A 12,550-nucleotide genomic window follows, 5' to 3' on the forward strand; every position below is an offset into this window, starting at 1 on the left:
TTTAGTATGAATTATGTGAATGAAAAAGTAGAACGTTGCTACATCCTAAACGATAGATACTTGAGGTTGAATGGGCCATAGTAATGTCAATTTAGCAATACAATTAAAAAAGTTATAGCCCTGCAAAGAAGGGGAACATCTCCATAGACAAATAGAGCTGGCAGAGGACGGTATAAGGATGGATATAAGCGTGGCAGAGAAAGGGTTAAAAAACAAAAACGGTAAAAAGAGGTCAAAGACTATTTCCATACAATAAGTGTTCGAGAAGGAACAGGGGGAAGTAATAAAAAAAAACGTATCAAGCCCTGCCCCTTCCTTATAATATTTTACATTATAATTATAATAAAAATTAAAATATTATAACAAATAATGAAAAATAAAATAAAAGTACAGTTTTTTATATATCCAAATGAGTCACATTACTGCTCAAGCTCCTCTCTCTTATGTGTGTCCATAAGTGCTTGTAGCTACCTGTTTAGTTTAAACAACCCAGGACCAAAACACTAAAGATGAGAGGCAGCAACAGCAAGAACAACAACAACAACAGACATAAAGAGATGAAACTAGGGCTCTTTGTTTAACACTTTGATCGCCATGGGTTAAATTCATAATTTACCATCCCTCGCCAGCTCTATTTGTCTATGGAGAAGTTCCCCTTCTTTGCAGGGCTATAACTTTTTAAATTCTATTGCTAAATTGCCATTATTATGGCCCATTCAATGTCCTATATGTATTGTTCAGGGTGTAGCAACGTTAAACTTTTTCATTCACATATTCATACTAAAATATGGTCTAAAGTATAAGTATGTTTTTATCGTTTTCTGCAGCTTTCTCCAGAACTAGATTTATAGCTCCAAATGCATTATATTGATGATGAAATACAGTTTGATAGCAATCGGCGCGAGATAAAAACTGGACGTGGTTCTAGAAGTTACTACGTGTCATCTGATGATGACCGGATGGGCGGGGGATCGTTTATAATTCCGTGGGCAGCGTTAGATGATTCATCCAGAGTGGGTCATATGTTCATCATAGCAGTTTATATGGAACACGTTAGAATATAACGCTGAATCTTACCGTGGCTTCCTCGCGCCGCTGGCAGATGAGCGTGGAACAGAATTGTTTCTATTATGGGATGGAGAAATGCCCGATCCATTTCCAGGTTGTATAATAGTATATACGTCCAAATCATGTTGTTTTTTCGAGTTATTTGCACCGATCGATGTTCACTGTATCAAGACGGAGTCTCTCTAACGATAGCGAGTGCCCGGACCACATATGGATGAGCACTACCGGTTCAAAGGCTCATTTCCGGTTGGCGATCTGCCGATGGGCCACCAGATGGCGCTCTTGAACCGCTAGAGAGTTGAGTGGAGCTTTGCAGTGTGTCTCAGGGCTCCGGAGGGGAAATATGATTTCGGTCACAGATTTTTTAAATATTGACATCAAAGACGAGTTACGGCGTCTTCGGCAGAATGAGCATGGCTAGGAATGACGTCTTAACTCGTCCCCGGCGATCATAGTGTTAACAGGCGTTCCTATTCTTTGTTCAGAAAAGAGACAGACATTTTGAGTACAGCTAATTCCTTCGTCCCCAAACATATAAAACAAATGAGAACAATGGGATCTTCCACACAGTGTTATTAATTAGATTAGATTAGATTGAAATGTATTGTCATCATGCGGCACAAGTACAGAAGAAGTTTGGCGTCCAACCAGAGTGCAAATGTGACAGTAAAGTGTGATAGTAATATACAATGTACAGGAGATTAAACTGGGTATAGAATATATAAATGAGTACTACTGAGTAATAGTGCTAATCAGATGTATGTACAGAGTTGTAGTATTAATATGTACAGTGATACAGGTATAAAGACACTATGGTAGTAAGTAGGGATGCTCGATATTGGCTTTTTTACCGATACCGATATACCGATATTGTCCAACTCTTAATTAATGATACCGATATCAACCGATACCGATATATGCAGGGTTTCCCCCCGAAAAATTTTTATAATTTCAGGTAATTAACATTACATATCTCTTGTTGTGGAATTAACACAACATTATGCATACTTTTGACAATAAATAAAATCAGAATTAGTTCTTACTTGCTTGCCTGGGTAAATAAAGGTTCTAGAAATGTAAAAAAAATTGAAAACAGATACCGATATCACATTTTAATGCCGATATCGGCCGATAATATCGGACATCCCTAGTAGTAAGTCATACTGGCCAGCAGTTTAACTAGTAACAGTAGGTAAGGGATATGTACAGATATATAGTATATCTACAGATATGTAACAAGGATTATGCAGGTACTGTATGTACAGACAGATGTGGATAAATAGATATACCACGGTAAGAAGAAATATATCTATGTAGTATATACAGCATTATTGTAGATTATTATATGCAGGTATATTCAGTCAATATAAATATATATTGTGTGGGGGACAGATCATCTTACAACAAGCATGTCTTTCTCTACTTTTGAAAATCACCGTTACATAATTATCTAGGGGGGGACTCCATATTCACAACAGCGGACCCCATACAGGGTCACGACCCCGCGGGATGAGAGCGCCCCTGGACCCCATACAGGGTGACAACCCCGCGGGATGAGCGCCCCTGGACCCCATACAGGGTCACGACCCCGCGGGATGAGAGCGCCCCTGGGTCACACAAGCCGCTTCATTCATCAGGTCAACGTGCCGCTTGTGTGGAACAATGACACCCAATGTGTAAAATACACAAGACATGGTGCTCTCTGATAACAGGACGGTCAAACACCTACTGCACAAAACTACTAATTGTTCCTCAGGGCCGTACCGAATAGTTCGAAGCTTCATTCATAACGTTGACATTCAAATTCTAAATAAACATTGGAATTATAAAAAAAAATAATAATAATAATAATTTATGTGTCGTGTCTATTCATTCTGTTTAAACCAATGGGGTTTTTCTGCACAGTTGTAAACAGAATGAATAGACTCATACAAAAAAATTATATATACAAAATAAAATATATTCAATATATATATATATATATATATATATATATATATATATATATATATATATATATATAATATATATATTAAATACAATTTTTATTCAAATGTTGATTTAGAATTCAAATGCCAACGTGACGAACGAAGGTCCGAACGTTCAAACGTTTGGGCTCAGCCCTACAACACAGGAGGAGCGTGGATGAGGTGGGAGGAGAGATCACAACACAGGAGGAGCGTGGAGGAGGTGGGAGGAGAGATCACAACACAGGAGGAGCGTGGATGAGGTGGGAGGAGAGATCACAACACAGAAGGAGCGTGGAGGAGGTGGGAGGAGAGATCACAACACTGGAGGAGCGTGGAGGAGGTGGGAGGAGAGATCACAACACAGGAGGAGCGTGGAGGAGGTGGGAGGAGAGATCACAACACAGGAGGAGCGTGGAGGAGGTGGGAGGAGAGATCACAACACAGGAGGAGCGTGGAGGAGGTGGGAGGAGAGATCACAACACAGGAGGAGCGTGGAGGAGGTGGGAGGAGAGATCACAACACAGGAGCGTGAAGGAGGTGGGAGAGATCACAACACAGGAGGAGCGTGGAGGAGGTGGGAGGAGAGATCACAACACAGGAGGAGCGTGGAGGAGGTGGGAGGAGAGATCACAACACAGGAGGAGCGTGGAGGAGGTGGGAGGAGAGATCACAACACAGGAGGAGCGTGGAGGAGGTGGGAGGAGAGATCACAACACAGGAGCGTGAAGGAGGTGGGATAGATCACAACACAGGAGGAGCGTGGAGGAGGTGGGAGGAGAGATCACAACACAGGAGGAGCGTGGAGGAGGTGGGAGGCCATTCAGTAGGGTGGAGGTTAATCTGCCGCGCTGCTTCTCCAGAGAAAATGCTGGTGGGCTCATCAAACACAACAGCAGACTGGTAATTAGCAGGAGGGGGTGGGGTCCAGGTGGGGATGAGGGAGGTCTCAGTTTAGGGGTGAAAGGAGCAACAAAGGAGCTCCATTATTCCGCCACTGCACTGACACTCTGCGGTGCTCATTGTGAGACGTGTGAGCGGTGTATTAACCCTTTCACTGCCGCCCAATACCAAACGGTTAACCCTTTCACTGCGACAATACACAGAAGGTTAAAACCCTTTCACTGCCACACTACAGAAGGTTAACACTTTCACTGCGACAATACACAGAATGTTAACCCTTTCACTGCCGCCCAATACCAAACGGTTAACTCTTTCACTGCCACACTACAGAAGGTTAACACTTTCACTGCGACAATACACAGAAGGTTAACCCTTTCACTGCCACACTACAGAAGGTTAACCCTTTCACTGTGACAATACACAGAAGGTTAACCCTTTCACTGCCACACAACATCAGGTTAACCCTTTTCACTGCCACACTACAGAAGGTTAACCCGTCGGTAGTGTGATAGTAAAGGGTTAACCTTCTGTAGTGTGGCAGTGAAAGGGTTAAAGAAACGCACACATGGCTTCGCGGCGATGAAGGACGCGCTGGCTCACTTTGGGGACAGGTACCCCCCCCTCACCACCATGCACCCCATCCTCTCTCTTTCTCTCTGTAAAGAGAACAAAAAGCCAAGGCGTGTCCTCCTGACCTCCATCGCATCAAAGGCTTCATTCACACCCATCTCTCATCCGGAATGTTTGCAAAAGAAAAGAAAATCAATTCTCTATCTCGCCGTGAGCAATAATGCTTGTTTTGGCTTAATCAATTTGGAGTTGAAAAAAAAAAGGAGACACAAAGTCCATCTGAAAGCTAATGAGACACTGATCAGAGGCTGGAGTCTTATGAGGAGCAGCCGCTGTGGAAATATATATATATATATATATATATATATATATATATATATATATATATATATATATATATATAAACATTTATATATTTATATTTACCATTATATATATATATATCCATAGCTGTATACCTGTGTATAACCCATATAACTGTATGATAGCATGTACAATAATGCTGTATGTATATACCGTATATATATATATATATATATATTTATTCTTAACGTATATGTGACGTAAGTGGGTTGGTCATTATCATTATTACTGTATTAGGAGACCATGTGAACATCAGATTGGTATCATGAGTTGGGTTATGTTGTTCTTGGTGGTGTGATGTGTCATCTTTTAATGCTGCTTCTTCTCTTCTTCCCAGAGACCACTCATCCTCCTGATTGAGCTGATTGCACCTGCTTGATTACACCTGTGGGCAGTTAGTTGGATGAGTGGATATAAGCTGGAAGATCACACACACACGGGGCCCTCATTGATGGAAGTCACTGCCACGTTTCAGGGTGGAGTGAGGAGGCTGCCGTCTCGCCTATCTGTTGCCTGAAGCAACACTGTGTGGCTGGGTGCCATTTATCACATGGAGTGTGGATTAAACCCCATAGCTGTGGTGTCCTATGATGGGCACGTGGTTGTATTTTGACTACTAAGTGTTTGTTTACATGTATGTATTGTTTGTCCTCCCCTACCTTTTCCCCTGTTTGCATTATGGTGGAGGTTTAAATCCCTACCACCATAAATATATAATTTACTATTTGGAAAACGTCTTGTGTTGTGTCTTCTTTTACCTATACCTGGGACCTTGATTTGAACGCATTTACTGAGAGAGGCTGCTTTTGCTCATGTGCCGCCCTCCAGTTGTTATTATTAGACCTTCGTACATGACATGGGGGCTCGTTAGTTTGCACAATTGTATGGTTCCTTGTTGGTAAAATAACGGGGTGACTTGTCGATTGAAGCATGTCAGGTGAGATAAGATAGCGTTTTCTAATTGGTAAGTTAGTGTGGTTCCATTGTCCGTGCTACACAGTTTGATTGATGTAAACCATTGTTGTATGTGACACTCTTGAACTAATCTGTTTTTTCTGCCACATAGGTAACAGGGGGATCGCCTACTTGGTTAGCAGGTGGGGGGCACGCGCCGTGATTCCGGTGGAGCGCGCAATGAAATCGGTAAGCGACTGAAGATATGTGTAGCCTCATCCCGGCAGGGGAGTAGTTTAGCTGGGGTATGCTAGAGTGACGTGGGTGATCCTAGTTAGGTGGTTAGACCAGCATTTATTGTTTTCATAAATGGTAGATGTGGGCAGTAAATCAGAGTGGTTGAATTGTATACTACGGAATGTAATGATTAAATGTGTTACGCACGGATATTGTGGAGTAGGTGAGGGGTTATTTTCTTGGCACCTGTGATTCGTTTATTATTATTGTGTTATTTTGCATAGGATATTTGTGGTGTAGTCATATTCTGTAGGGACTATGGCTGGGATGGCTTTTACTTTGGATTTGTTTGTGGCGGATCCTACGAGGGATCAGATTGATGTCTGCACGAAAGCTGAATTGTGTGGGGTCGCCAAGCATTATGGCATTACGGTCCAAAGTTCAAAGAGTAAAGAGGAGGTGAAAGCAATTGTGCTCGCTGGGTTGGTAGATAGGGAGATATTAAGTTCGCCCATAGCCGGGGGAAATGACTCGGAGGACGTCACGCATGACGAGGCGCCTGGTGAGTCCAGTGAGGGAACAGGTGGTGCTATACAGGAACGGAGGGGTAGCGGTGCCAAGGCTGAGGAGATTGACAGTGATAATTCTGTACACTCAGGACGTGCCTCTGTTTCAGAGGAGAGAGCTGCTATGCGTGACAGGGATGAGAGAAGGGAGGAGAGAGACAGATTGGAGAGGAAAGAGGAGAGAAGAGAGGAGAGAGACAGAGAGGAGAGAGACAGAGAGGAGAGAAGAGAGGAGAGAGACAGAGGAGAGAAAAGAGGGGAAGGAGAAGGATAGAGCTCCAGATTACAATAAGGAGGATGGAACTGGAGAGTGGTGGCTCTTCTTCTCCCTCATCTGAAGGTTACCAGGGCAGTTTTAATATTGGGCAGCATATTTCTATGGTGCCCCTTTTTCGGGAGTCTGAGGTGGAGGCATATTTTTCTGATTTTGAGCAGGTAGCGTGGGCTTTACAGTGGCCGAAGGACCAGTGGGCACTATTATTGCGATATAAGCTCACAGGTAGGGCTAAGGGGGCATGCCAGTTGTTATCAAAGGAGGACAGCATGGTATATGAGAAAGTGAAGGGTGCTGTCTTGCGCGTATATGAACTGGTGCCGGAAGCGTATAGGCAACGGTTCAGAGCACTAAGTAAAGCTCCCTCGCAAACACATGTGGCATTTTCCCAGGAACAACGGACAATGTTCACTCGTTGGTGTGAATCATGTAAAGTGGATGGGGTCGAGGCTTTGAGCGAGTTAATCCTCATTGAACAATTTAAAAAATGTGTGCCCGAACGCATGATTGTGTGTTTGGAGGAGCGAAAGGTTTCTACCCTCCAGGAAGCTGCGGTTTTGTGTGACGAGTTGGCAATGACCCACAAATATATTTCTGTACGAAATGATGTGTATGTAGAAGGGGGCGCGTTTTCTCCATCGGGGTCGCCGTTTCGGGGAGGTGACGAGCGACCATTCCGACCTCGCTCGCCGCCGTCTAGGAGGGCCATTGTGTGTAGTTATTGTAAAAAGATGGGTCATTTGGTGGCGGACTGTTACGCATTGCAAAATCAGCAAGATGCTAGGGGACCAGCTCAGAAACCGAAGGGGGTGGGCTTGATTGGCCGTATATCACGGCCAGAGAAGCAGGAGAAACCAGATGGTTGTTTTGAACCTTTTATTTTTTCTGGTTGTGTGTCAGTGTCGGGTGAAGTCTGTGACCAACGGGAGGTAAAAATCCTTCGTGATACGGGTGCTTCGCAGTCTTTTATCCTGGCGGATGTGTTGCCATTGAGTGAGGAGTCATCTTGCAAGTCAAGTACTGTTGTGCGGGGTATCGAAATGAGTTTTACACCCGCCCCCTTACATAGGATATATGTGCAATCAGATTTAGTCACAGGTTGTTTTTCCGTGGCGGTTCGTTCGTCTTTTCCCGTAGCAGGGATTGATTTTATCATGGGGAATGATATAGCGGGGGGAAAGGTAATTCCTGTTCTGAAGGTGGTGAACGCCCCAGTGGCTAAGGGTCTGTGCGATGGATTGATTAAAAGTTACCCAAATGTTTTTCCTGTTTGTGCTGTCACTAGAGCTAAAGAGAGGGAGCGACAGCAAGCAGCGTCGCTGGGTGATTCTATCTGTGGCGAGGCTCTGGCTGAGGACAGGTGGCCATCTAGTGGCGCGATGGGGGAGAGTGTGAGTGGTGTTCAGAGGACGCGGGTGGAGTCAAAATTCCCTGACGTGCCCTTGCCACTGGCACGTCAGGCATTGATTGATGCCCAGCGGATTGATTCTTCACTAACAAGCTGTTTCGCGGCAGTAGCCAGTACTGCTGATAGTAAGAAACACACCTTTTTGATGGAAAAGGGAGTGTTGATGCGCACCTGGGTAGCTAGGCCAGGTGTGACGGGCTAGCAGTCTGGAGAAGACTGGAATAATGGTGCACCAAGTGGTGTTGCCAGTAGAGTGTAGGCGTCATGTTTTGATGCTGGCACATGAGCATATCTGGTCGGGGCATTTGGGTATATCTAAAACTTAAGACAGGATACTGCAGAATTTTTTTTGGCCCGGCTTGAAGGCCGACGTGGTAGACTTTTGTAGTACATGCAGTACATGTCAAATAGTGGGGAAACCAAATCAGGGGGTTCCTCCAGCTCCTCTACACCCCGTTCCAGCAATTGGGGAACCTTTTGAGCATGTAATCATAGACTGTGTGGGCCCTTTGCCTAGAACAAAGGCGGGAAACCAATATATGTTAACTATTATGTGTCTTGCCACCCGTTTCCCTGAGGCCATACCTTTGAGGACGATTACAGCCCCTGCAATTACCAAGGCATTAAACAGGTTTTTTGCTACTTTCGGGTTACCAAAAACTGTACAAAGCGATCAAGGCACGAATTTCATGGCTAAAACATTTAATCAGTCATTACAGGCTTTGGGTATCAGTCACACAGTTTCAAGTGCATACCATCCTGAATCGCAGGGGGCGCTAGAGCGCTGGCACCAGACGCTGAAGGCGATGCTAAAAAAGTACTGTATTGATACAGGTTGTGGCTGGGACGAGGGGGTGCCTTTTGTACTGTTTGCCATTAGGGATGCTAAACAGGAGTCGCTTGGGTTTAGCCCTGCAGAGCTGTAGTTTGGTCGCAGTGTGCGTGGGCCATTAAAGATGCTCAAGGAGAAAATGTTGTCTGGTTCCATTCCTACGTCGAATGTGTGTGATTTTGTCTCCCGCTGTAAGGAGCATCTCCACGGTGCGTCCTCATTGGCTAGGGTAGCCCTCGCCTCTGCCCAGGGGGAGATGAAGGTGAGGTTTGACAAGAAGGCGGTGGCGCGGCGGTTCGAGGCTGGCGATGAGGTGCTGGTTTTGCTGCCCATGCCTGGGTCAGCGCTCTCTGCCCGGTTTTCGGGGCCCTATAGAGTGGAGAGGAAAATATCAGACACCAATTATGTGATATGTACGCCCGAGAGGCGCAGAAAGACGCGGTTGTGTCATATCAACATGTTAAAGAAATATCTCACCCGAGCAGGTGGGGGTACGCAGGAGGTGCAGTCTGGGAGCCCGGGAGCTGTTCCGGCTGTTGTCTTGTCATGTGTGCACCCCCTGCCGGACGATGATTTAAAGGTATTGTCCGAGGGTCAGCAGACGGGGCGGTTGACTAACTCAGAATTCATGAGTGACGTCACGGCTCGTCTGTTGTACCTGCCCGAGGCACAGGGAGATGATGTGAGGAAACTGTTGTTGACGTATCCAGTGTTATTTTCTGATGTACCATCTAGGACTTCCGTCCTGGAGCACGATATTGACGTTGGGAGTGCGACTCCCATTAAGCAGCATGCGTATCGTTGTCCAGTGGCGAAGAGGGAGGTGATGAGGAAGGAAGCTCTGTATCTTCTTGACAATGGGATGGCTAAATCTAGCCGTAGTCCATGGAGCTCCCCTTGCCTTTTGGCTCCGAAGGCTGATGGCTCTCCCCGTTTTTGTACAGACTACCGGAAGGTAAACGCTGTGACGGTGCCTGACTCATTCCCGTTGCCCAGGATGGATGACTGCATAGATAGTATTGGGCCCGCTGTATTTATCACAAAGCTCGATCTCTTGAAGGGGTACTGGCAGGTTCCCCTGACGGAGCGGGCCTCAGATATTTCGGCGTTTGTTACCCCTGATCATTTTCTGCAGTACACCGTCATGGCCTTCGGGATGAGGAATGCTCCGGCCACGTTTCAGCGTCTGATGCACATGGTGTTGGGAGGGGTGCCTAAATGCAATGCTCTGACACGTGGGAGGAACACATTGCTAATTTGGGGGTGGTGTTTGCACGTTTAGCTGAGGCATCTTTGACCTTGAACCTCGCTAAGTGTGAGTTCAGTAAGGCTATTGTGACCTACTTGGGCAAGCAGGTGGGGCATGGGCAGGTCCGTCCGGTGGACGCTAAGGTCTCGGCGATCCTCGCATATCCGGCCCCTTCCACGCGGCGCGAGTTACGTCGCTTCCTAGGGATGGCGGGTTATTACCGTTGTTTTTGTAGTAATTTTTCGGTGGTGGTTGCCCCTCTCACCTCTTTATGCAGTCCCGTTGTGCCTTTCATGTGGTCCGCGGAATGTCAGTGCGCCTTCGAGGCTGCTAAGTCCCTCTTGTGCAGTGCTCCTGTTCTGGCGGCCCCTGACTTTGCTTCTCCTTTTCAGTTGGAGGTCGACGCGAGTGCTGCTGGGGCTGGGGCTGTGCTGTTGCAGGAGGGGGAGGGCGGTGTGCGTCACCCGGTGTGTTACTTCTCGGTGAAATTCAAGCAGCATCAGTTGAACTATTCCACCATTGAGAAGGAGACGCTGGCGATGCTCCTCGCCCTCCAGCACTTTGAGGTGTATGTGGGGTCTAGCTCTCTTCCGGTGCTGATATACACGGACCACAATCCCCTTGTGTTTCTAGCTCCTATGATGGGCACGTGGTTGTATTTTGACTACTAAGTGTTTGTTTGTTTACATGTATTGTTTGTCCTCCCCTACCTTTTCCCCTGTTTGCATTATGGTGGAGGTTTAAATCCCTACCACCATAAATATATAATTTACTATTTGGAAAACATCTTGTGTTGTGTCTTCTTTTACCTATACCTGGGACCTTGATTTGAACGCATTTACTGAGAGAGGCTGCTTTTGCTCATGTGCCGCCCTCCAGTTGTTATTATTAGACCTTCGTACATGACAGTATATATATATATATCCACATATGTCTGTACATACCTTCATATAATGCTTTTTACATATCTGTGGGTACTATATCTATATCTGTACATATCTGTAGATACTATATCTATATTTGTACATATCCCTTACCTACTCTTACTAGTTACGCTGCTGGCCAGTATGACTTACTACCATAGTGTCTTTATACCTGTATCACTGTACATATTAATACTACAACTCTGTACATACATCTGATTAGCACTATTACTCAGTAGTACCATTTCCATATATTTTATACTCAGTTTATGTATATTACTGTTGCACTTTACTGTTACATTTGCACTCTGGTTGGATGCCAAACTTATTTTGGTTGTACTGTACTTGTGCTGCACGACGACAATACATTTGAATCTGATCTAATCAAATCAAAGTCTGTCTGCTACAGACGAACACCATCCATGACATCACTCACACAGCTGAAGGTGACAGCAGCACAGGTGTCTAATTAGAATGTTAACGACGTCCTTAACGAACCCTCCTCTCCCGTGCTCGGCTTCAAGGGTTAAATGTCCCCTGCCATTGGTTAAGCCAGAGCTGTCATCATAATCATCATCATCATCATCATCATCAGTGACACCGGGCCCATTAGACCGGGGAGCCACGGGGGGAGCGGTAGGTTCTGGTGGGCCTCCCCTCCTCTGCGGCAGGAGGACTATGAGAGGAAGAGGAGGAGGTCCAGCTGGAGATGAAGGGCAGCGGGAGGGAGGTACTGTGGGGCCGAGTGGCTGAATGAGATGGCAGCAGGAGAGATAAGACTGCGCCTCCTCCCGACTGCCCGTCACCAAACTCAAGCAGGACGTGCCGATAACGGGTCCTTGTGGAGCAGCCCCTGAGAGCACCTCCTTCTGTGGCCTCTAGGGCGGTGTAACGATGCATCAAAAATGCATCGATCCTAATGTGACGATTCAACTGCATGGATTTGAAAATGTTAGAATCGATTAAAATAATTGATAATAATCTAAATAAAATAAAAAATCTTAATTTTTTTTTATGTATTGTTTTTATTGACCTACTATAGTGCATTCATGCCGAGTGAATCAGTTATCCCGGCCACATTTGTGTATTAAATTATTTTTTGGGGGGGAATTAACTGATCGAATTGTGGTCAAATGAAGAGATTTCATGATGCATTGAATCGCTGCCTGAAGAATCGTAATCGTTGTGTGAGGTCGAATCGTTACACCCCTAGTAGCCTCACATCACTCCTGCGCACACACACACCTCTAACTCCTGCAGCTACACACACACCTCTAACTCCTGCACACACACACA

The 12,550-nt window shown here is 45.5% G+C and overlaps 1 protein-coding gene across 1 annotated transcript in view; it reads right to left on the reverse strand.

Annotated features, from left to right (window-relative positions):
- ubr3 (ubiquitin protein ligase E3 component n-recognin 3) overlaps window positions 1-12,550 on the reverse strand; it is a 242,571-nt gene that overhangs the window by 31,781 nt on the left and 198,240 nt on the right.

The sequence above is a fragment of the Notolepis coatsorum genome (genome assembly GCF_963971535.1).
Source record: "Notolepis coatsorum genome assembly, chromosome: 5".
NCBI classification, from domain to species: Eukaryota; Metazoa; Chordata; class Actinopteri; order Aulopiformes; family Paralepididae; genus Notolepis; species Notolepis coatsorum.